Genomic DNA, 26,614 nt, shown 5'->3' with positions numbered 1-26,614 from the left:
CAGCGCTTAACTTTCCATGACCAGGTGCTTTAGACTTTCTACAGCGTCACTGTTGTTGCAGAGCCTACAATGCAAGTAAGTTCTAAACCTGTCCCATTTCCCTATCCGCTCCAATGTTAAGAATTGATTTAGATGGAAGTGTAGATATTAAGTTTGGGTACTTGGGCAAGGAAAGAGGGATATGTATTTCATAATATCCTCCCTTGTCCTTACAAACTTTGCGTATTCTGTGTAGAGAGTGTAAGATGGCAACAGATCAGTTGTTTCACACCAGTCACATTTAAACTGCTTCTTTTTGACGTTACACATGGTGGTAATTGGCTCCTCCTTTATGGAATACATTTGTAGTAGCGTTTCATTCATAGATGTTTTGAAGGCGTTTATTGTGGCTGCTGTGTTCAAAGTTTAATCACCAGCCCATTGTTGTTTAAGAGAGTTTATTGGAGCATTTAACAATCTGGAAAACTCTTCAAGTTTCCTGCATTTTGCTCTAACGGCTTATGAAATTAGACAAAACTTGTGTCCGAGAACTGCGTTAGGAGTCAAGTTAGCCAATCCTAGTTTTTTTTCCACCATAACAGCCCTTGTAGCGTGTTCAAGTAAGCCTCCATTTCAAACGGTGAGATGTCTAACCCATACAATAATATAGGTTCTATCTTTAACAAGCAAAACTGAACAAGTGGCTGCAAGGAATACCGACACTATTGAGAATAAATTCTCTCAATCTTTGCCAGGAGTGGGGTATATTTACCCCTTTTGAAACGGGTTCCATCCCGCCATTGCGCTACTGTTTGCCTGCTAAGCAGTCGCCCAAGTATCTTAGGGATTCCACTTTTTCCAAGGATTGATCTCCAACTCTCCAGTTAAAGGTCTTTGTCAGTCTTTTGGTGGTGAATATTATGACCTTGGACTTTTGTCATTTACCTTTAAGTTGTTATCTACTGCATAGCTATGAAAAAGAGAAAGCTTCCTATGTAGACCAATTGGGGTTTTGCCAAACAGTATAATGTTGTCTGCAAATGCAATCCAGTCCAGTGTGACTGTGCCCAGTTTTACTACATTTGTTGTTCCTGCCTCCCATATTTTGCCAGTATCGGACGTGTATAGATTTTACAGGTTTGGAGCAAAGACACACCCCTGGCGCAACCCCACATACGTAGCTATTCAGTCTGTCAAGGCTCCTTCTTGGCTTAACTTAACCCACACAGTCGTGTTGGTGTGGAATAAGGCCAAGAGCTGCACCATCTTTACTGGCACATTCCAAGCAAGCCACTTTGTCTAGAGGGTATACCTGCTAACCGTGTCAAACGCACTTGACATGTCAATGCAGGTCATATAAACGGTCCTCACCACTCCCTTTTTGAAAGCAGCCAGAATATGCAACACAGTGGAAGCTTTCAGCGTGGTCCCCCTACCTGAGAGAAAGCCCACCTGAGAGTAGGGTTCTTGTCGAAATTTGAGTCTTGAGATCTTTCAATAATAAAGTAGAAAACATTTTAGTAGATGAGTCCAGCAAAGCTATTAGTCTATAATGTTGAGGTTCTGCAGTATCCCTGGGCTTCTATATAGGTATGTTAGATTCTTGCCATGTGTGTGGAACCCTATGTGTAGTGTAAATCTCCCTAAATGGATCTCCCAAAAGGGCGTAACCAGGCTCCCGGATCTTTCTTTATCAACATCAGTGGAATATAGTCTGGACCTGGAGCCCTAGATGGCTTAGCTGTATCAATTGCCCACATGAGGTCCTCCTTGTCCCCGGCGTATTTTGTTTCATCATCTATTCCATCATAAATAGCTTTGCTCACACCTTCCCCTCTTGGCAGACTTTATTTAGCACTCAAGAAGGCTACTCAGTCTTTTTTCCGTAATCGGACAGTCCAAGCTAACTTTTGGACACTTAAGTTTACCTCCTATTGGTGACCAAAATTTCGAACCATTATTCTTGAGTACCGTTTTTAGGATACCTTGATTTTCTTTTACATGGGCTTCCTGTCTAACCGATTTAAGAAGTCGCTTAGGGGTTGCCACAATTTGACTCTTGGTCTTGGGGAAACTCGAGGCTTCCAATTTCTTTAGAAGCCAGGGCCCATAGTGCATTTCCTTTTGCTCTTTGCATCCCTCACCCTTTGATCAAAAATTTGTTAGTGCTCCCTATTGAAGTTAGCTCGTCCTCTATTTTTAACTTGTTATATGCAATTTAATAGGGGGTGGTTAAAATTATTAGCAAGAAAGCACTCGGACTGGCTGCCCATATTACTCAAAAGGAGCTCCCAGTTCAACATGAAATTTCTGCAAGCTGCAGCATTCCATTTTATAGTGAGCACAGGGATCAAAACATGACATAGAGGGTGGTAAGTGTAGAGTTAGTATTGGTGGAAAATGGTCACTGCCAGAACCAGCACCCTTAGTCAGTGGTTCACAGATCCTGCTAGTTCGGTGACACCTAGAAATGGTCAATCCAGGATTTTGTTTGTCCTCTGCACCAAATGAAGAAACCATTTCCTATCTCCTTCTCCACAGGCAGGCATGTAGTTATCCCAGCACACCAAATATTCAGTCCACCGGGCCCCCCAGTTCCACTCCCCTAGTGCATTTAGAGCTCTTCTTTTCTTCCCAACCTCTCTTGCTCTGAACCTCTACACATTTTGCGTTTAGGTCTCCCCCAAGATGATGTGCAGATTCTGTTTCATCCCCTGCCAGTCCAAAAGTAGATCTATTTTCGGCATGTATGTCCACCAGAGACAGATTTTCACTGTTCCAATAGACATTTACCAACAGAATGTTAGCATGCTGACTGGGGAGGAAGATGTTAATTGCAAGTAGGTTGTTTGTGTTGTTACCACTCTTTGAGTGCAAATTAGATTTTGGTCAATAGCAATGACTAGAGCACTCTTAGGGCGTCCTTTAGTACCTCTTGTAGCCTTTTTACAGTATGTGGAATAGCCCTCCATTTCGACTTTCTCTAGTGACATTGATTCTTCTATTCGTGTCATTGAAACATTTGGAGAGGGACCCGCTCAGTTTCTGAAATCCACATTCCATAAAATAATTTTAAGTGGTCCTGAGTTAAAGGCTATTTTATCTAAATTTTGACTTTTTGAACATCTCTAATGCAGCCCTGATGCCACGTCCAGTCCTCAACTCCTGTTTTTACTGCAGCACTGGTGCCCTTTTGGTTGTTAACAGAGGGGCGTCTGCTGTTGGTTACTTGCTCCAGAAACCTGCTCACGTGTTTTCAATCGCTAAGCTCCAGCAGCTCGTAGCCCAGAGTTTTGAGGACTTCCCTCTCTTTCCAGACAATTTGACCAATCAGGTTAGCGGTGTAATAACATTCTGCTTTCTCTGCTCCTTTTTTTGGGGAAGGCAACCCTTTCGAGGGGATTGGGTCCTCCGACGTATTCCATATCTATGACAGTAATCACCACAGCTGTGCTGCTTCGGAAAATCTTTGGCGCCTGCGTTGATGACGTCGATACGCCGCCCTCGAGGACCTCCTCCGATGGCCGGCGTCACTGGATGTTATAAGTAGGACGCACGCCGCCCGTACCCTCCGTTCCGTTTTTTCCGTGAACGTGTTCGCTTCGGAGATCTCGGTGCGCCTCGACTCTTTGGAGTTCCTGTTCTTTCTCGGTTCTTCAAACCTGTTTCGTATTGTGAAGTCTTTCTTTGTGAAGATGTCTACTTCGTCTTCCACACCGCGCCTGGGCTTTAAGAAGTGCAGGGACTGTGGGTCCAAGATGTCGGTTACGGACTGGCACGACGCCTGCCTCTGGTGCCTTGGGGAGGCCGATGACACGGATGACTGTGTTGACTGCCATCGCTCACGTCAAAAGCCTTGCGGGAGCGCAAGAAAAAGTTATCGGTTGGTAAGGTGTCCAAGCCACAGAAGTCGAGGTCTGCGGGGCTTTCGACGGACGAGACGAGGGGCGACTCTCCGCGTCCTTGTCGGCTCTCCGCGTCCTTGTCGGCTCTCCGCGTCCTTGTCGGAAGTCCAGTGGGTCTCGGTCCCGGAGTCGGTCCCGCCACTCCTCTGCCTCTTCGAGGCACTCCCGGAAGCGCTGTCATCGTTCGCCTTCCCCGTCCTCTTCCGAGGACTCCGCCCGTCGGCGGGTCGCTTACCCCACCAAGCATGCGACGCCGGAGGAATGGGCTTCCTTCGGGAAGAAAATGTTGGCGATTCTCGAATCGCAGGGCACTGGTCCGTCCGCGCCTCCGAGTGGGGTCGGTCGTGATCGTCCGAGAGACACCGCTCGCACGCCTTCGGGCTCGGGTGGTGGTCACGATTCGCGGGAGAGGTCCCGCTCGGACAATGGAAATCGTTCTCGGCATGCCCGTTAAGGGTCCCGGTCCTCGATGCGGTCGAGACGGTGTAAACCTGTGGTGTCTTCACGGAAGACGTCGATGCCGGTGGCGCTGAGGTCGTCGACTTACTCTTTCGAGGCCCCGCCGTCGAAGAAGTCGTCGACGTCCCGGCTGTTTAGGGACACGCTCGGGGCCCCGGCCTCGAGGACTTTGTCGGCACCATCGATGCTGTCGGCACCTCGTTCAGCGTCGACGCCGATTCACTCGACGCCTTTCGAAGCTGTTTCGACGGGGGTTCCCCTGGGCTCGATGGAACCGCCTAGAAAGGCTTTGGCAAAGGCCCAGCATGGCTTTGTTCCACATTCTGTGCCTTCTTTCCGCCAGTTTGAGTTTATTTCAGAGGTGGATGAGGGCTCTGATGATGGCATTGTTCCGGATACACTACCGGAAGAGATTTTCTGCGGCAATCCCTGCACGATGCCAGTGGGCTGGACACCTCTCCGCAGGTGGAGTTTTGTAGGCCTGAGCCTGGCACTCATGCCGACTCCTCTTACCGGCGCCTTATGTCCAGGGTCACCGAGTACTTGGGATGGTCTGCTCCCCCATGGGATTTTCTTCAGGATGACCTTACAGATATCCTCGACCAAGGTCCACCAACTGACCCGGTACTGCCGTTCCATATGGCTCTTCAGAGGAGATTGACGGCGGCTTGCCCACTGCCGGGAGATTCTCCGGAGCAGTCCAAGTCTTTGCTGTGAAAATACCGCCCAGCCAGTAGCGACCCCTGCTACTTGACCAAGCACCCCACTCCGGAGAGTTTGGTGGTGCAGGCGGCTACGGCCCCGACAAAGCAGGCCTTGTATCCTACCATCCCTCCTGATGGGGACGACAAGCGTGTTGACGGCTGGGCGAAGAAGGTGTTTTCTTCAGGGGGTATGGCGCTTCAGGCAGCCAACTCCGTATGTGCCTTGTCACGTTTCACGCACACTCTGTGGAACTGTTTCCTTAGCAGCTGAATATATTTCCGAAGGAGACGAACGGGATGGTTTCCTTGCCATGGTTCAGGATGGCAAGGATGCCATGTGTGAGGCCGTTCAGTCGGGTTTGGACATGGCAGATTGCGTCAGTCGGTCCATGGCGGCGAGCACCGTGATACGCAGGTTTGCGTGGTTGCTGAAGTCGGGGTTTGCTCCTGATGTGCAGGCCCGGCTCTTCAACATGCCCTTTGACGGGGAACATCTTTTTGGCATCAAGGGTGACGAAAGCCTCGAGAGGTTGCAGACCTCCAAAGCTGGAGCGAAGTCGTTGGGCGCTGCAGTTCGCCAACCTCCACCTTTTCGTCCTAGGAGACAGCAATGGTGGGGAGGTTCCTTTCGTTATTACTCATCCTTTGGTAAAGCGAGAGGAGCTGCCAGTCAAAGGGGCCACCGTAGGAGTGCCAGAGGTGGAAAACAAGGTACTCGAGGTGCTAAGGCCGCTCGGGCTGTTGCCTCTTTGCCCTCAGGCAACGCCGCAGCCGCTTCAGCTCAGTCCTGATGCCATGTCCCATGGTTCACCGGTTGGGAGAAGGCTGGCGCAGCATCTTGCAGAGTGGCGCGCCATTACTTGAGATGTGTGGGTTCTGGAGATCATAACCCACGGCTACTGTCTTCCTTTCCGGCAGAGGCCTCGAGACAATAAACCAGGGAATCTCTCTTTGAAGAGTCCGGATCTGCTCCTTGCGCAGGAAATTCAATCCCTGCTGGAGAAAGGCGCCATAGAACTGGTGCCTGTAGCGGAGAGGAATAAGGGACGGTATTCCCCTTATTTTTTGATTTCCAAGAAGGACGGGGGAATGAGACCCATCATGGACTTGCACGGTTTGAACAAACTCCTCAGGAAGGACAAGTTAAGATGGTTACTCTCTCTCAAATCCTCCAGGCCCTTCAACTTCAGGACTGGTTGGTGTCTCTTGACCTCAAGGACTTTTTTTTTCATGTGCTCCTACATCCAAAGCACAAGAAGTACCTGAGGTTTGCGGTTGGCGACTCACTTTCAGTTCCTGGTCCTGCCGTTCGGATTGACCTCCGCCCGAGGGTCTTCACCAAGCTCATGGTAGCAGTGGCAGGGCATCTCAGGAAAGGGGGAATTCAAGCCTACCCCTATCTGGACGATTGGTTGATCAGGGCGCGCTCTCCCGAGCAAGTCCTGGATCATCTGTCCGTCTCCTGCCACTCCCTCCACAAGCTGGGCTTCTCCCTCATCTTAAAGAAGTTACATTTGACACCAACTCAGAGGCTCCAGTACATCGGAGCAGTGTTTCCTCCCCAGGTGAGGGCTCATCACATTCAGCAGATGGTGCACAAGTTCTAGCTTGCCCAGAGTCTCCCGGCGTTCGAGTCCTTGAGATTGCTCGGCGTCATGGCATCCTGCATTCTTCTGGTGCCGGAGGCCAGGTTGCAATGGGCACTCAAGCTCCAGTGGTCTCGGTCCTCCGGCAGGATGTCGTACCCTGTTCAGGTGCCATCCTCGGTCGCCCAGGACCTTCTGTGGTGGGCCGTCAAAGACAATCTGATGAAGGGGGCTCCTTTTTGGCTACCCTGGCCGGAGGTGACCATTGTGACGGACGCATCCCTCATGGGATGGGGAGCTCATGCCAACGAGTTGACAGCCAGCGGTCGTTGGTCTCCGTCGGAGTCCAGACTCCATATCAATCTGTTGGAGCTGAGGGCCATCAGGCTTGCCCTGAAGGCTTTTCTGCCGACTGTGCGAGGGAAGAATGTCCTGATCCTGACGGACAACACAGTGGCCATGCACTACCTCAACAAAAGGGGGGGGGTGGCCGGGCCACTTCCTCTGTGCAGGGAGGCGATGCAGCTCTCGTAGTTTCGATCTCGGATGTTCATCTGGCCGGAGACGAAAACGAGACGGCGGAATCTCAGGCAGTGCGTGATCTCTCACGAGTGGGAGTTGGCTCAGGAGGTTCTCCTGGAGATCTTTGCCATTTGGGGGACCCCTCAAGTGGATCTCTTCGCCTCCAGTGTCAACCGGAAGTGCGAGAGGTTCTGCTCGTGGGAATTTCCTCCAAAAGGAGCATTAGGAGACGCATTCGTGGTGGAGTGGTCATTCCCACTGCTGTAAGCGTTTCCTCCAGTCCCCGTCATCCCGCAAGTACTGCAGAGGTTACGGAGGTTCGGTTCCCGGATGATCCTCATTGCTCCGGCGTGGGCCCGAGGACGTGGTACCTGGACTTTCTCGACTTGTCCATCTGCCCTCCTCGTCCTCTTCCCTACCGAGACGATCTGCTCTCACGGGAGGGGGGTCAGGTTCTCCATCCAGAGGTCCGATCCCTCGACCTTCACGCTTGGTTTCTGAAAGGTTGAGGTATATGGATTGGGACCTCCCTAAAGACGTGATGGAGGTGTTGCTCTCGGCCAGACGGCCAGCAACAAAGTCCCTGTACCATTGCTGTTGGAGGAAGTTCTGCAACTGGTGCAGGGTTAAGAATGTGGATCCTTTTGCATGTGACATTCCCATGGTTCTGTCTCTTTTGCTTTCTTTAGCCCACAGGGGCCTGCAAGTGGGTACCGTTAAAGGTTACCTGGCGGCGCTGTCCATCTTTAAACGCTCGTCTGAAGTGTGTTCCTATTTTTAAAATTTCTTTTTTAATTTCTCAGTTTCTGAAAGGGCTCACTAATGTGTTCCCTCCATCACCTTTCCTGGTGCCCAGTTGGGATTTGAACCTTGTTCTCAAGTTTTTTATGGGTGCTCCGTTTGAGCCTTTGCATTCATGCCCTTTGAGACTGTTCACTCTTAAAACAGTATTTTCAGTTGTGGTCACTTTCGCTCGCAGAGTGAGTTACAGGCACTTTCAGTTAAGCCACCCTTCACTGTGTTTCATAAGGACAGGGTTGTCCTTAGAGTTCGTCCGTCCTTTCTTCCGAAGGTGGTGTCAGAATTTAATTTAAGCCAGAAGGTTGTTCTTCCGGCATTTTATCCTCCTCCACATCCTGGTAAGGAAGAGGAGAGGCTCCATAGGCTTGATCCTAGGAGAGCGTTAAGCTTTTATATTTCACACATGTCCCGGGTCAGAGTGGACGATCAACTCTTCATTGGTTACGCTGGAAAGCGTTTGGGACAAGCTGTGACGAAACAGACTTTGTCTCGCTCAATTATTTTGGCTATCTGAGTGTTACCGCTTGGCGGGTAAGGACCCACCGGTCGGCTTACGGGCCCATTCTACCAGGGGTATGGCTGCCTCTACTGCCCTACAGAGGGGGGGGTTCCTGTTCGTAACATCTGTGATGCAGCCACCTGGGCTTTGGTACATACTTTAGTATGTCACTACTCCCTCGAATCCATCCGTGGGCAGGATCTGGCCTTTGGTAAGGCGGTCCTTTACTCCGCAATTTGATTGGGCATTCTAAATTTCTGTTTTCTAAATTCTTTTCCCGCCTCCTTGCATTGGTACTGCTTTGGGAGTCTGTCATAGATATGGAATACGTCGGAGGACTCAATCCCCTCGAAGAACAAGTTACACTCTTACCTGGTAACGTTCTTTCGATGGGATGGTCCGACGACGTATTCCACATCGCTCACTCCCTACCTTCCCTGATACAGACTTTCTTATGCGATTGCAGCTTACGTTTCCGCAAGCCTTTGTGTGTCAGACTGGCAGAAGACTGGTGCCACACGTTCTGGGGGAAAACACTACAACTGAGGCTACGGGCGTCGTGCGTCCTATTTATAACATCCAGTGACGCCGGCTGTCGGAGGAGGTCCTCGAGGGTGGCGTATCAATGTCATCGACGCAGGACGCAGACGCCGAAGATTTTCTGAAGCAGCACAGCTGTGGTGATTACTGTCATAGATATGGAATATGTCGTCGGACCATCCCATCGAATGAACGTTACCAGGTAAGAGAGTAACTTGTTCTTCTATATCATAAGATCACAAGGTCGGTATTGCTTGGATCATTTGACCCCCCCATTCATGTGTAGCTGACCACAGATTTGAGGATTTATTGTTCAACCCATTATAGTGCCTGGAAATGTATCTTAGAACAATTTACAACTCTGCAGGGGGTGGGAGTTAAGGGTGTGGGCGGTAGAGAATCGGTAATAAATACTGGAACATTCGGAACAGATCATGCAACATCATGAATCGTCTTCACAATCCTCTTGTGGACTTGGGACACAGACCAAAATGTGGAAGTCTGTGTGGGAGACCCCAGGCAGGGCAACAGTTTTGGGCAAGTGGTTAACAGACCCAGTGAGGGTGCCTTGTGTATACAGGCAGACTGGGTGCCCCCTCTGGTGCAGTCATTGGTGTTCCCACTCTTCAATGTAGCTTGCGTGTTATTGTCAAAGTCTTTGCTGAGATCAGAAATTAAGAACCGATTTATTACGGGCAGCAAAGTAGACTTCTTGCCGGCCGGGTATGTTGGGCACACAGGACACTGATGTTGTCTGCACAGGGCTGTGGGCACTAGGGGGGGGTGAGCCTATGGGCTAGGCCCACCCACCTTCATGGCACCCGTGGGGTCTATGAAATACCCTTGGATGCAGGGGGGGAGAACGGACATCAAAGGTAGTAGAGAAGAGTTTGAGAAGGACAAGTTCATTGGGGAGGCTGCTGGGAAGGAGAAGAAAGGGCAAGAGGGATCGGGGTTTGAGATAGAAAGGGAGGAGAGCGAGAGGGTGTGGCGGGGAGTAGGGAGAGAGAGGGAAAAAGAAATAGCAGTTGGGGATTGAGAAAAATAGCCGGTGGGGAGATAGTGGGAGGGGGTAGAGAAGGGGCTGGTGTAGAGATGGTGTGGGTGAGAGAATGGGGAGAGAAGAAAGGGAACAAGAAAGAAGGGGGAAGAGGGAGAAGGAGGACCAGAAAGAGGGGAAGAGCAGAGGCGGCCAGGAGGTCGACTAGTGAAATATGTAGAGCAGGTTGGGTTGAAAAGGGAACAAGAGGCGGGAAAGGGGCAGAACGAGAAGGGCAGACAGGGAGAAGGATACCTGCTGAAGGGCCTCTGCAGCTTCTCTGCCCCTACTTACACGTCCAGCACATTGCTGCCAGCAACCAAAAAAAGGAGCTCTGAGCCCCTCTCTCCATACCCTTCTGAGCTTGTCACACCCTCCTTCCCACCCATCCCCATGAACGTCTTCCTGGAGAACGTGATCCGGACCTACACTTAGCATGCCAAAAGGAAGACGGTCACCGACATGGATGTGGTCTATGCCCTGAAGCTCCAGGGATGCACCCTCTATGGATTTGAGGGTTGAGCAGACGCAGAACCGCCTCTAGAGCCAACACCACAACACCAGACTCTTTCTACTAGTGTAACCCACCGTTTGTTAGCTGTTTTTGTTCCCGCATGTAACTAGTGCCTGGCCGCCCCAGGGTTAAGTGTGCTCCTACAAATGTAAAAATACATAAATGAAGAACACAACAGGGGGAACTGGTTTCTGGGCTGTTTTATTATTTTGTTATATTATAGTATTGAGAGCAGAGCATTTTACAGAGGTAGGCAACAGTACAGCTGCATAACAGAGTGCTTTTCAGAGGTGACAACAGAACAGATAAACAGCGGGTGGGTAGGATACAGAGTGGCACAGAGGAGGGTTACAGCTGTTCCGGGGATAGCAGGGGGGCGGGTGACGTCTAGCGAGTCAGGTGGCGTGAGGGGCATAGTGATGGCCTAGGGGTTGAAGAGGAGAGACTCCTTGAAGAGGTTGGTCTTGGGTTCTTTTCTAAATTGTACGGGCGAGTCTGATGCTGACTGGGAGGAGATTCCATAGTCTTCGGGCAGAGAAAGCTTGTTTTCTAGTGCTTTCCTGCTTTTTCTGGTCCTTTCCTTTTTGCAGCAGTGGATTTAAAGTCTGCATGTGTCCTGGCTTCTGGTGGTGTGCTGCCCACCGGAGATTCTGAGTTTCTCTGCAAGGTAGCTGGGTGACTTGAGGGCAACTGCTTTATAAATGATGCAGCAAGACTTGAATGTGGTTCGTCCTGGCAGTGGTCTGTTCCCAGGGTCTAGCGAGGCTGGCGACAGGAAGGGAAGGGAAGGGAAGAGAAGAGAAGGGAAATCACAGGGTGTAGGACAAGTGGGCAAACACAGGCAGGGACAGTAGATGCTATTACTGGGGAGGGAAGGAAGTTCTCAGGAAGATATTAAAGCACCAGCCTTGGGCTGTAGATTACACTGGCTGAAAAAGTGGCAGCTGTTGCCCGGGCTGGAAACAGGTTTAGTTTTCAGGCAGGTTGGTCTGGTTTTGGAGGGAATAGGAGTCCCTTTGTTGGGGCAGTAGCATGGCTGGAGTGCCACAACTCCACACACAAACCCATGGAAGAACGTAATAACTTGTGTGTGTGTGTGTGTACGTACGCACACATACACACACATACCCGTACACATACATACATAGACACACACACACTCTTCCCCCTCCTGTGTGACAGAGATCATGAAGTAACAGTACAAAACGCAGTGACCAGGCAATGGTCTAACCAAGTATAGTAACCAAATACAGATTCAGGCATGAAGTAAACAGAAATTAAATACAGGGAAACATGCATGAACTGGCAACATAAACACAAGCACAAACTGTAGTCCGGGGCAAGTCCATGTAGATTCGTAGGCAGGCAAAAAGAGATCTAGAGTCACATAGAGTGCAATATGAAAAATACATTTGGGAAAAGAAAAAAGTCATGCAATACATTGGAAAAAATGTCCTATATGTGAAACACAAGTGAAGGCTTTCAGGGGTCCACACATGGAGACTGCCATTTCCACATTATTCACTTGCTCTTAATCTCTTCTTACATTTTTTAGATGTGGTTGCAGCTGCTCGTTGCTATTGTGGTTCCGGGTACTGTGTCCATGATATCTGTATTGGCGTTCCTTTGTCTTTGGCTTCCCCGAGAACATAGATTGCGTCCATTATAGATGAAACTGATGTTATCATTCTGTTGTGTTTAAAGGAAAACCCTGCTTTCATTGGATCCCTGCTTTGTGCACTCTAGTTGTGAAAGTCTTCATCTTTGCCTCTGCTGAAGGGTAGCAGGTGGTAGATCTTGGTATATTTCCTCTAAACTGAAATGATTCCAGCTGGTTTGTGTGAAATCTAATTGTCTGTTTTAATACACCCATGTCATTGTCTGGGGTGTGTGTAGGGGGGCCTTCTATTCTGGATAGAAAAGTAGACTGGGATCAATGGCATGTAGAATGGAGCTTCTTCCTTTAGTACTTCTCAGAAAAGACCTTGGATGTGCTGCTCCCATTGATGGGAAGACAATCACATCTGAAATGCCCCTAAACCTTATGCTGTTCCATTTCCAAGATCTTCTGCTTTTTCTCTATGGTGATATGACCACTTTTCCGGTTCTTTTCGAAAGGTCTGCTTGATCATTGGATGAATCATCAGTTTGGCTCCCAAGGCATAAAATAAGCGGTGTTGCATAGCAATTTGCTATGCAATTCTGTCAGTTTGCTAAGCATAGATAGCTACTTAAGTTGCCCGCTGTAATGAAAGCACACCTCGCCATGCATTGCTCTCTTGCTCTGTGTGCTCTCTTCTCCCTCTTTTCTCTGTTCACTTTAAAGACAGTAATGCAATTCCATTCGTAAAATTTAGGTAGTTACATAATGCATGATTGGAGTATTTGTACTGTTAAACACTGCATCATCTCAATGCTTGACATTAATGTTTAGGTTAGTGTATCTAAATTTCATTGTGTCAACTATATTTAATTTTGTTGGGGAAGATGCATCATAGAGTGAACACTTTTGAAAATGTACATGATCGAATGCTTTTGATGGCAAACCTAGTTCTGTAACCTGCAGGTTGCATATATCTTGCAACTGGTACTCAACCCATGCGCAAACCCATACTGCTTAATATTCTATATTATCACCTGGTTGCTTTATACCAGGTACCCTGAAATTGAGATGACCGCAAACTACAATATTCCATCTAGTTTGCCCAGTTATCTGCCTGCTACGCAATCCACTCTGCAAAGTCTTTCCTCTTAAATGATTAAACAAAGCGAACCAGATGCTTGCACAAAGTAGTGATCAATAGTTCCATCCAATCTGCACAAATACAGATCTATTTCAATACCAAACACTGTAGTTCGCCTCCACAGCTCATTTTGCTTTATGATTATGACTGCATTATATATTACCACCTGCAGGAGACAGCTGGCCAAACTATTCAGAGCCTTTTTAACATATCTATTTGTTTGTGTCCATTCATGCAGCTAACCTTTTACATTTTATAGACACTCAGCTGTGGCTCGCAAAGTCTTTTCGCCCACCTGCATAGGAGTACATTTTATGATGGGACAGTAGCATTTGCAAGAGATATTTTTACAACTTTTATGTAACATTTACTTTGCAGTAAATATCAAACAAAAGTTTCACTGTCCATGGCTGGCCTCTGGATGGCATCAGTGTGCCAATCAAAGCAGGTTTGTAGTGACATGCACCATTGTACACTAATCACATTTTAAATTTGTTGTCCTCCATTGCTATGGGTCAAGTGAATTTCTTTTAGGTTGAATAGGGAAGCTAAGTTACCCAACCTGCAGGTCTAGCTGAATTTTAAAGAATTTGCAAGGCCTGACTCCTCTAATATCTTATTTCAGCCGTATGCAATCCCCTATATTGTTGCTCATTTCATGTCTTGAGTACAAATAACATCTGATGACATAAACAATATTAGTACAAAATTGCTAATCAAATGGTTCTGTTTGCTAATCAAATAGATTTGTATTAGCAAACTCTGCTAATCAATGTTTGAAAACTTATTTATGCCTTGGGCTCCTGCATCAGTTGCTCTGGTTTCTCTATTGTTATTGTTGAGTTCATCCACCCTTGTCCTAGAGTCTTCATGGATACCAGCATCGATTGATGGAATTCTTGTAGCAGGCTTTTAAAATCTCCTTTGGTGATGGATGCCGAAAGATCTTTATATAACAGGAAGTGTCCTAATTGTCTAATTTGCATGCACTAGTGTACGCATTTTTATACAAACCAGGGTACTTGATCAGGGCCGCTTTACCTGGATGGTTTTGTGTTCTGGCAGTCTCGTCAAGGGGCTCATAAAATGAATGTAGCAGTGGCCTGTTATGTGGTCCTGCTGCCAGCATGTATTGAGAACCGCTGTCCACTCTGAAGAGCAACAAACATAGGGTTAACATAATTACGAGTGCACTGGGGCTGTACTAGGCATACTGGGTGCTGATTGGATTGGCAAACATGAAGGGGCTCCCATCAGGGTCGGCTTCTCAGGAGGTCTGTGCCGCCTCGCGAAACGGACGCGGCCCGTTACCATGGCAACCTATGTAGTCTTGAGAGCTGCGCATGCGTGCCTCCCAGAGAAATAGATTTGTGGAGTCTCTAGAAATGCCAGCGGACATTTTTGAGTGGTGTTACATGCTGGTAAAGAGCATGCAATTAACTAATATTTTACATTGGCACCTGGTCCCGATTGTCAGCTGTCTGATACAGGGTGCCAGACACGTGTTGTTAATGTGTCTTTCGAGTCGGTTAAGTACTCTGTGCTTTGTGATGGGGCACACATATCAGTACATAGAGTAATTTATGCTGGGTCCCTGCACTAATGGTCGAGCAGGGTAGTGCTTTTTGGTGTGGTGCCTATGTGTAATTCAGATAGCCTAGGTTGGATACTGCATTGATTGCTGGGCATATCAGTCAAATGACAAGTGTGAGGTACTTCTTAGTGTCACCAGACGAAGGTGTCTAAATGGACGAGCTGGGATGCCGTTCCTGGGTGCAGTTATTCTGTAGGCTTATACAATGTTTTAGAAATGCTGTACCCGCAAGTTATTGTATATCCTCTAACCTGAGTGAGTCCCTATCAAGTATAGTCTCTGGGTGCATGCATAGTGTTGTCCTTCATGCAGAGGTTTATCTTGTTGTGCACTGTACTCCTGGCGAGTCACCTCTGGAGGACATACTTGTAAAGGCGTGGGCCTTGTATAGTTGTGAACCTGGGCAGGTGGGCACTATGTGTCCTGCTTTTAAGCATAGATAGGCATACGTTCATTGAGGCCTGTGGCTTGGGTCTGGAGCTTGTGAATCCACCATGCTTCCTTATATAGTAGTGTGTTGGTTGTATTTGTGTTACTGTTCACCAGGTGTACCACCCACCATAGAATATAATCGTGTCCATGTTGGAATTCTGTATAGTTTGAGACAAAAGGTGGTGAATGAACCCTGCATCTAATCTTCAAGCGAAGTTCCCCAATTCTTTAATTCACTGGGTGTGCTGCTTGACCCACATAGCGTAATCTCCACGGGCACTGAATCACATGGACCACTCTGCTTGTCTTGCAATTATAAGTGTGTAAGGGACCAGTCTGTATGTGCTACTTTTATTTGTTTTTTCTCGTGGATCTGCACACTGCAATTGCCGCATGGATAGCACCCAGTGATTTCTTTCAGATTCCTTGGGGAGGTTCTTGTTTCCTGTCTTCTCATGCATGAATGTGTCAAGCATTCTATAAGATTTTTTGATCCTTTAGGGCCATGCGTGGTAGTGGTTCACCTGGCATGCTTATTTGTACAATGGGCCAGAACGTCTTGATTATTGATCTAATTTTACCAGTGTTCAGACCTAAGGTCGTTACATAGGTTAGACTGCTGTCATCACTGTTTCTGCTTCGGGTGAACAACAAGGTCTCGCTGGGTGTGCATTTAGCCCTCTTTTTGGAGTTTCTCTGGAGTTTTTTGGATAATCTCTTGATCTTAGTTTTTGCCCCAGTTCATCCGCATGATGTTGGTACTCAACCATTTCTGAGTAGTTTCTGTGGATTCATAATTACTGGCCATAGGGGAGGATCTCTTTCAAATTCTTAGGGTGATGACTCTCAAAATGTAGTAGCATGTTCCGGTCAGTGCTATTTTTTTGTATATGGTGCAATATAGTCTCCCTTCTTTATTCAGAATTGTTAGATCTAGGAAATTGATAAGGGTGGGAGCTGTTGCACACAGTGAATTGTATTTCAGGTGTTATGTTATTTAGCCAGACATGGAATTCCCTTAGTGTGTCTAGGTCCCCTTGCCAGATGAAGATATCATCTATATTCGGATTCCATTTCTTAATCCTATGATTGAACTGACTTACATTTTTGCGAACATATGGGTCTCTTCATACATGGCCATGTACAGAATGGCTAGACTGGGGGTGAATGCTGCTCCCATCGGCGTGTCACAGACTTGGAGGTAGAATGTCTCATTGAATAGAAAAACATTCTTTGAGAGAGCTATTGTGAGAAGTTCCACAATGAAGTTGACTGGTACACGATTTTGAATCATGTGGTGTGTAAGATGGTCCCTGGTGCATTCTTGTGCTGCTTCCTGTGGAATATTAGAATACAGCGCTTTGATATCCATAGTGACCAGAAGTTGATTAAGTGGGTCAAAGGGTGCCTCCTAAAGTGTGTGATGGTACTCGTGGTGCCTTTGAGATGGGAGGTAGTTTCTTGACTTACAGGTTTTAAAAAATGATTACATTTTTATACTGGCTCTAATATTGAGCCATAGCCAGACAATATTGGTCTCCCAGGCAGATTCCTTGGGTCTTTATGTATCTTAGGCAGCACGTAGAATGCTGGAGGTCTGCCTTGAGAGTTATTCAGATATTCAAATTTGTTCTTTGTGGTCCATTTGTGTTGGTAAGCTCAGTTTGTTGTTTCCACGATCTGGTGTAAAATCTCTATTGGATCTTTTCAAGTTTCCTGTAGTCACTTTCGTCATCCATGAGGTCTCCTACCATCGGTTGGTATTGTTCCATGGACTGGATGACTATGCCCCCCTCTCCCCCTTGTCTGCCGGCTTGATGACTATTTTCATTTTGTCACTCAAAGGTTTCAGGACCGCCCTCTCGTTAATCGATAGGTTATGTCTTGTCTGATGTTTTTGCAACTTGGCTATTTCCTTTAGCACACATTTTTCAAAGGAGATAATCTCCCGGGGTGTCTGATTTTCATTAGGATTGAAGGTCGATTTTATTCTTAGTCCTGTGTCAGCTTCTAGCTCAGTCTCACTTAAGAAGGATTTGAGTTGTATTTTCCAGAAAAATAGTCTAATTTCCATTTCTTGGACGAACCAGTGTTAAGGTGTACGTCACGCAACTTGGACGTACCTCTGTTTCCGGATGATGTCCGCGTTGGGGAAGCCAGTCTGAAATTCGGATAAACCAGTAGAGATTATGGCACAAGGAAGCGGCCTCAGTCCCGTCCTGATGGTACAGGAATGGACGGGGGCCACCCCCCAGCACCAAAGATCTTCTTCTTGTAGTGACCTTGGTTGCTGTAGCTGGCACAGGCGAGACGGGCAACAAGGAGGTCGAAGTCCTGGGAGGTAAGAGCTCAGTAGAATGGCCCAGGGGGAGAGCTCAGTAGATCGCCGGAAGAGCCAGACGCACTCAGTTCAATGGAAATCCAAGCAACAGTCAATTTGCAGGCTGTGGAATGATGGGTAGCTGAGTTGTCGGAGAGAGTCCAGGCCCAGGTGAATCCGGAAGATGTTGAGGTTAAATTGGAGCAGGCAAGAAGACTGGTACGCCAGCAAGGCAACAAAAATAGGGACACCAAGTAGGCGGGCAGATAGACCTCAGGGAACCTCAAAGGATTGAACCAAGGGAAGAGCAGCAAGGGAACAGGGAGGCCATGCAAGGAGTAGGGAGCCAATCTGGGAAGTGGGGATTCCAGGCAAAAGGAGGGAACCAGGCAGGGAAAACAAGCAACAGAAAGCAGAGGGTCCGGTGGGAAAATACTGGAGAACCAGGCTGAAAGGCAGAACGGCCTGGCAGGTAAGCAGGGACCCAGGCGGGCAAAACTGTAGAGTCTGGCAGTAGAAACAAGGAGACCAGACAAAAGGGAGGGCTGGAATCCAGGCGGGGAAGAAGAGCGAAGCTGCAGAGTCCAATGGAGCGGGCGGCGAAACAACGGTGAGTCAGGAACGAACCGCGTTAAGACGTGATTCGTTCCTGCACCAGACCGCTATTTACAGCCGCGGTACGAAACCGAGGCTTGGAGCGCGAAGAGAACTGCGCATGTGCCGCGGTCCTTCCGGGGCGAGAACGAGGCTTGGAGCGCAAGCCTTCGATCGCCTTGGTCCGCGGCACACGCGTGCGCCCGTAGCCTGGACCAAACGTCTGATTCGGGCGTCGGAGAATCTCCCTCCCACTGATCCGGTACCTGGAATCGAGCTTCCAAGGAAAGTAGCGACCCGCAGCCTTCCAGGTACGTGTCCTAACAACCAGTTGGTTTGATTGAAGGGTACGAAAGGAAAGACCTTTTGCTAGAACAGATTCCTCGTCTGTGATAAACCTTTTTGCGGATAGGTTGAATAACTGGATACTCTGGTTTTCAATTATCGGGTCCGTCTGTGTGGTCTGTAAGGTCTCCAGTTGGAGTTGGGTTATACAAAGGTGTCTTGTCTGAAGGGATTCCAGAATTGCTCTCTAGGTTCCCCTCAACCTAAAAAAAAAAGGCCTCCTGGTAGTGCACTGGTCCAGAAGTGTAGTTGTTATATTCCAGCTGGTCCTCTGGTGCCAAGTCTGATCTTGACGTATCCGAAAACGTTACCCATCTTCTCCTGGATTTAAATCTTTCTGGTGCCCTCTGTGTTTTGTTCCTTTTCTTTGTTTTCCTGGTATTCTGGTGGCAGGTATGGGTAAACTGTTTGTTTTAAAATCTTTAATGTCTGTGGCAAGGTTTTTTTTTTCTAGTCTGTCTGTTTTGAATTGATCCAGTTGGGAATTGATCTCATTCAATTTGGCCCTGGCATTAGCCAGAGCTGTGTTCCCTAGGAATTTCTTCTCCTCGGTCATTAATACATCTTGGATTTTAGCGTGAATCTGTTGGGCTGTAGTAATTGTCAAAAACATTACATCACAGCTACATGTGGTTGCTATCGTATATATATTTTTTTTATCGCCTAGAAACAATACCGGCTAATTTTATCATGATGAGTCTAAGCAGAGTAATATTTGCTTTAAGGTATTCCCGTAGGAAGTGGCCATGTAATTCGGTGCAAAGCACTTCTTTTTATGTTTTAGAAGGTCTCATTTGTACATGTTTAACAGGGTAACCCTTTTGTATTAGTGCCTACGGCTTATATAACAGCAAGACATAAATTAGTTTTCAAAAATTGATTAGCAGAGTTTGCTAATTAAAATGTTATTGATTAGCAAACAAACTCATTTGATTAGCAACTACAGCGGTGAAGTGGCAGCTTCTTTCCTAGTGGTGCTCGTCCACGGGGAAGCGTAAACGTCCTGCAAGGATGAGGCGTGCAGGGCACCTCGATGTCGATAGTTCTGGACCACAAAGAGTTTGAAGAACTGTGGCCCAGGAAGGGCGTCGAGTTGTCGGCGTCTGTGGTCTTTGGGTTGCAGGAAACCCACCAGCAAATGCTCCTCGGCGCGTCGAGGGCCTGGTCTTCTCCGGCGGGTAAGGCGGGCGGCGGTGCGGATGAGTGTCCTTGGATGGAAAGTTCTTAGGCAACGGGAGCATGGCGGCTCCGGTCGGTGACGAAGGTCGTCGACAGTGGCGGACAACAGTCTGGGCGCTTCTTTGGCATTCCGCGGCAGTCCCCGTCTCTGGTCGGCAGCCTGTCGTAGGTCTGTCTACCAGGGAGCTTTGGCAAAGATCAGCTGGTGCACGATGGTCCCTCGTAGCTCGAGAAGAGGGTGCCTTACCAGGCCCTCTCTGGGTCAGTCCTTGGAGACACAGTAGCTTTCATATTGATGAAGAAGAGCAATGGCAATTCTTCGCGTCCAGCAGGGCTTCAAGGTCAAGCTTCAGTTTCACTCCAGTTACTGTTCGTAGTTTGGACTTCAGCTGAACACTTCTGAACACGATTCCTAGCAGAGAGATTTCCCCAGATACACTGTTGATCTCCTTTTCATTCCGCTGGGTCACACTGAAGCAGCCAATCACTACGAAGGGCATTCAGCAGTCGGTCAGCCAATCAGGGACACGGTGCGTTCAGGCCATTCTTCTCCATCCAGACACTCGCAACACAGAATGTGGATTCGGACAAGTACCACGCCATTCAACACTACACACTACATTCATACCAGTTTCGGGCAGGGCTGTCTCAGTCATTGTGTCAAATACTAGATAGCAGACATCCACAACAAGAAGTGTAGATTCGTCACGCACTTTATTCACCCAGGTCCCACCCACAGGTGTACCCACAACATACGGACCTTGGGAAGGCTCCAGCCAGTCTGGTCGGCACTTCCCCATACTACCATATATGGAACTTCCACCCAACAGCCAGTCAGGGGGAAGGGACAGAGTCAGGGCTTCCCAGGACTTCGGGAAGATGAAGGTAACGGGCAATGGAAGGCAAGAGGCCATGGGGGCCATCTATTCTCCATCAGGAATCTACCGATTCCAATGACGGAGCCTGGGCATCCCAAAATGGAGGACGCTCAGGGCACCAGTCAATTCAGCACGGAGCTGCCACCAGCCCGTACCCTGCTCTCTGGGCCACACCCAGGAGCCCAAAATCATACACTAGGGGCACAGGGTTCTACCCTGGCCCATGGGTGCCATAAGGGTATCCCATGGATCTGTTCACCAAACCAAAAGAGAGCTGAACCGCCAGGACTCCCACTTGAACTCCTGCGCGGAAAACACGCCAGTACAGCATTTGTGTGTACCGCTGAAGTAAGAAATTATTGAAAAATAGTCAGGCCTTGCAAATTCTTTAAAATTCTGCTAGCCCTGCAGGTCTGGTAACTTAGTTTACCTACTCAACCTGAGAGAAAAGCACTCAACTCTTTGCAACGGATGACAAAATGTAAATGCGCTATCTGTAAAATGGTGCATGGCACCAAAACCCACTTTGTTTGGCACGCTGCTGCCACCCAGAGGCCAGCCATGCACAGTGAAACCTTTATTTGGCATTTACTCCCAAGTAAATATTACATAAGTTTAAAATGTCCCCTTCAAATGGTTCTCGCGCTTCCTAAAATCTACTCAACTATGAGTGGGCGAGTAGACTTTGTGGGCCCTGGATGAGTGCCTGTATAAGGTTAAATGCATGAATGGACACAAATAAATATGATGAAAACGTTCGGGAAAACCGTTTAACCCCCCCCTCTCCCGTGTTTGTGCCACTATACAAGGTAATCCCAGTCAACAAACAATCATAATCGTAGAGCAAAGTGATCTCTGGAGGCTAACTACAGTGGATGGTATTGCAGCAGATCTGTAGATGTACAGACTGGATGGAACTATTGATCAGTACTTTGCGTACATATCTAGTTAATTTGTGTATTGATTATGTAAGAGGAAGAAAAGTAAGAGACTAAACCGAGGGGATGGCATAGCAGGAAGAGAACTGGACACACTAGGTGGAAAATGGCAGTGTGTGGCCAGCTCACTTTCAGGCTAGCTGGTATGAAGCAGGGTGGTAAGATAGACTGTCCAGAAGTCTGGCTTCAGCTCATGGGTTGAGCACTAGTTGCAGATGTATGCAACCAGTAGGTCACAGAACTAGGTTTGCCGTTAAATGTATTTGGCTGTGTAATAATGTACATTTTCAAAAGTGTTCACTCGTCAATATGATGCATCTTCCCCAATAAAATGAAATCTAGTTGACACTGAGATTTAGATATGCTAACCTAAACTTTACTGTAAAGCATGGAGACACTGCAGTGATTTACATTAGCAATACTGCAATTATGCAAGTAATGGAATTGCATGACTGTCCTTTAAAAAATAAACACTGGTCTTTGCCAGACAGGAAATAGTGGCTTAGTAAGAGTCATCCCGATTACAAACAATTCTTGACTAACATTCACAGACTGTCCTTTGGCACTTAAAAGTGGAGGAGGTGATTACTATAGTGAACAGAGGAATAAATGAGGAACAGAGGCCTGTGAGCAAGAGGAACGCAGGGTGAGTTGTGCTTTCATTAAACAGGGTAACTTGAATAGCTACCTTTGCTACACAAGTTTCCGTTTAATTAGCAAACCTACAAAATATCATAGCAAATTGCTATCCGACACTGCTTATTTTATGCCTTGAATAGATAATTGTATTGTTTATTTATAGAGCGCACCGGGCCGTTGGGCATCTGGGTGCTTGTGTGGGTTTAGGTTATGGTTACAACTTCGAGGTTACATTTACAGCTTAGTACAACATACAGGAATATCAGAGGTATAAATTGAGGACATTTACAATAGTATATGCATGTGCAAAGAACGTGGAGCGATAACAATATACAAGTCATGTCTGGTAGTTCTAGTTACAAAAGTATATGTACTTTAAGACAGGTCGTGGAGTTATACATCAGCAGTCGTTGGTGTGTAACCACAGTTTAACATTGGCTTTGAAGGAGTGGAAGGAAGGTGAGGCTCTTCAGGAGTCCGGGATTGAATTCCACAGTTGAGCTGCTAGTACTGGGAAGCTAGAACCTCCTGTTCTTTTCAGATTAAAATTAGGGATTCTGATGCTGTTGGCTTGTGCCTTTCTGATAGGACGTTCAGAAGTGTGCTTGGTGAATTTCTCTACAAGGTATGCCAGTGCTTTGTTGTTGAGGCAGTTGTATGTTCGGTTTAGTGTTTTTAGCTTAATTCGGTCTTTGATGGCTAGCCAGTTAGAGGATCTCCTTTGGTTGGATATGTGCTGGCCTTTGGGAATGCCTAAGGCTGCTCTTAGGGCATTGTTTTGAAGAGTTTGAAGTTTGTTTGTGTTTGCTAGTGCCAAGGTAAAGTGTGTTGCAGTAGTCCAATTTCGATAAGATTAACGCTTGTGCAGTTGTGGTGCAATTTGCAGTGATCCGAAATGGTTTGCATGTGTAGCTTGTTGCAGACGCTGTGGCATTTACTTGCTTGTTAAGGTTCAGAACCGAGTCGAAGTAGAAGCCTGAGGTTTTTACCTCCTTGGCGACTTTGATTTTAATACGGTCAATAGTTATGTATTTGTAAAGGTGGGGGAGTTTTAGTTTACTGGTAGACCAATGATTAAGAGTTTGTTTTTTTCGTCGTCAAGACATGAACAAGGGGTGGTCATCCAGGTTTGTATGATTTGGTAGATTTTGTTTGAGCTTAGTGTATTTCTCATAATCTCCCTCGATTGGGATAAGGATCTGGGTGTCGTCTGCATAATTAGTGTATGAGACGTCCAGTATATCAAAGAGTGGCTTTGTAAATATATTGTGCAAAGTAGGGGAGACACAAGAACCCTGAGGAATGCCACATGTTATAGGTAATGGGTCAGCTGCTGACGACGGCGAGAAGACTATTCTATTTCTATTATCCAGAAAGGAGTTTATGCAAGCAGTGGCCTTTGTGGAGATGTTGGCAGCCGATTTGAGGTGCTCACATAAGACTTTATGGTCGACCAAGTCAAAAGCGGCTGACAGATCTAGGAGTAAGAGAATGGAAGTTTCTCCTCTGTCTTTACGCTCATCTAGTTGGTACTTGAGATCGAGAAGGACTGTTTCAGTCCTGTGTCTTGGTCTGAATCCCGATTGTCTTGTCCCTAGTAAGTTATTAATCTCCAAGTAGGATTGAATCTGTAGATGGGGCAGCTTTATCTAAGATTTTAAGGAGGAACGGAACTGTCGTAATATAGGCCTATAATTCGTTGGGACACTAGAGTCTAGGTTGTTTAAAAAAAAAAAAAAAAAAGAGGGGTTGTATCCAGGCATCTCTAAGGTTGGTCGCCACAGAGCAAGATTTGGATGATGAGTTGATAAAGGTGGTAACGAAAGGAGCTAGGTCCTGAGCAGCTTCTTTAATGATGGAAGCTGGGCATGCATCACCAAGGCATCGTGAAGGTTTAAATGATGAGATATTTTCAGCTTCCGCAGTGGATATAGGCCTAAAGTTGAATTGGTTGTTTGGTTGATGGCGAGTTCTTGTAAGATGGCTTCTTGAGTGGTAAGCGCAATTATGTGGAGGGAGATTTTTTTGGCAGTTATTTTCACTTGTAGCTTGGTAACTTTATTGCATAAGGCATTTTGAATGTTTGTGCACCAGGTTTTTATCTTTGGTGCACAAATCCGAAGGTGAAAATGGGGATTCTAATTCTCTGAGAATAGAGAAAATGTCCCTGGTGCTTGAATTTTTTTTAATTCTGTCATTGAATGTTTCTTTTTTTGATTGTATAATTTCCTTCTTATCTGTTGGTGATGGAAGAGAGAATATTTTTGTTTTGGGATGATGTTTTTTTTTTCCAGCATGATTCTGCTTGTCTTTTTTTTTTCTTCTTTACGCAGGGCTTTTAGGCTAGGGGTAAACCACGTGTTAAGATGGGCCAAAAGTTTAGCTTTGCTCAGTGTCAGAGGATCGATGGCATCTATCGATGTGTTGATGGCGTTATTATACAGGTCAACCAATACATTAGGATTAGTGAGCTGGTAGGAGTGATTGGTGATGGGATGGACCAGTGGTAGGAGATTTGTAACTGTTATATTATTTTTTTATTTGTTTACATCTAGTAAGAGCTGGTGGTGCTGTTAGTTGGGTTGCCTTGGTTTGGGGGATGTCATAGATGGTAAGCGAGATCAAATATTGATCATTCCAGATGCGCGGTTCAAAGGCAGTGATGTAGGAGGTGCAGTCGATATCTGCCATCGAGTCCAAGGTGCAGCCTTTGGAATGCGTGGGGCCGTTGTTCCTGATCGTAAGGCCAGCTTCCATAAAAGTGTTTTCTAGGATAGAGGCATTAGTATCTTTAGGGTCGTTGAGGCCCAGGTTGAAGTCGCCAAGTAGGATCATTTGTGTCCCATGTTTGGCGTTAGTATTCCGAAGGACAGTTATGTCTTCTTCAAATGTTCCTAATGCGCTAGGAGGTCTATAGATTAAGTGTACAGTAATAGTGCGTGAAGGGGAGATTCCCATTAATGTCCTAATCTCATTTCTCTTTCAGCCAAGTGTGATATTTGTCACACATGGTTGAAAGAGAATTGTGCACCCTAGTGCATACAAATTAGATTATTAGGACATTTCCTGTTCTAGAAGTGCCTTTGCCCTAGGTCCTTTATATAAAAGGGTTTCCCTTCCGTTAAACGGGTGCCGAAAGATCTTAATATGGGAAAGTGGAAGATTGAGGGATTGTTTCTTCCAATGTTCCTGACCTTGTAAGCTATCTTTTATGTTGGCACCTTCAACTTCTTAACGCTTAGCTAATTACATTTTGAGATTCAGAAGTGCAGTCAGATGTAGAAGCACAAGATGAAGGATTTTTATTTGAAATGGCTCCTTATTTCATCATTATGATAGAATAATTTTAGGTCATTCTGTTGGGGGCCTTTGAACATGAAGACCAAGTGAGACAGTACTATACTTACTTTGTAGGAGTGCTCAACAGTAGGCGATTTGCCCCCAGGAGCTATATAGCACAAAGCAGTTGAGGTTTTTCAGTACGACCAATGATCTTGAACGAGTCTCATCTGTAGAATTAGTATCTGATTACTACTACCCAGAGATCTCTCCCACAGCCTGACTCATGGAGGTTTTTACTTTTAGTCGTGATTCTGCTGGTTTTTATACCATGATTGTAGGGCCAAATACCTCAACAACATCCATGCCACATGTGCGGTGGTGCCCAGCAGTACAGCATTTTTCTTTGATACTGCAACGTCCTGAAATCCGAGGGCAGACTTAAACACTTTGCAACCTTCGAGCAGCAGAAACCTCTGCACAGGTTCTCTGATCAGCCTCGTGGATACCAACTCAGCAAGTTATCCCAACTCTGTGTTCAGTGTGACTTTTATAGGAGACTTTATTGTTTTGTACATTTCAGAGCCCCACCAGTCCTTCCTTCACTGAGTGAAACTCTGCACCCAGTGTTCTCTTCCGAGTCCTTCTCGTTCCTTCCTGCCCCAAACCAGACCAATTCTTCCACACCTTCCCGCTGTTGCCTCTAGGTCACGACTCCAGGACTCTGACTTTTTAGCATTCCAGGAGTGAGGCAACTAATCGAAGTTTCATTTCACTGCCTTCGATCCCAGCAACCTGCTGCCTTGCTTGTCCATTTGTTCCAGCAGTTGTATGCAGAGATGTTGCTCAATCTAGTCTGCCAATCAGCCACCCGGCTAATTGTCGGTGGGGTGGAAGCATGCCGCAAGTTTGGCTGAGCACTGCTGGCATACCTCCCATAGCTGTTAATCTCCTGCTCCCACTTTCTCATCACCACAGAGGGCCTCCTGAAGCTGGTTACTCACCTATATTGGTGTCCTGCAATCTTATGAAGCCACCATAGTCTCGGGCAGGTCCTCTGCAATACAAACTCTGTATGCTATGCAATTATTCTAGCTCGGAAATGAGTTTTAGGGGTATACCTG

At 46.9% G+C, this 26,614-nt stretch overlaps 1 protein-coding gene across 10 annotated transcripts in view; it reads left to right on the top strand.

Moving 5' to 3' along the window:
• The window catches only part of PRP4K (pre-mRNA processing factor kinase PRP4K), a 1,306,928-nt gene that overhangs the window by 145,521 nt on the left and 1,134,793 nt on the right, over positions 1-26,614 (top strand). The gene's annotated exons all lie outside the window — the stretch shown is intronic.

This window comes from Ambystoma mexicanum, chromosome 5p (genome assembly GCF_040938575.1).
Source record: "Ambystoma mexicanum isolate Mex_15411 chromosome 5p, UKY_AmexF1_1, whole genome shotgun sequence".
NCBI classification, from domain to species: Eukaryota; Metazoa; Chordata; class Amphibia; order Caudata; family Ambystomatidae; genus Ambystoma; species Ambystoma mexicanum.
Note: the sequence above shows the minus strand (reverse complement) of the source record. Positions and strands in the feature narration are given on the sequence as shown.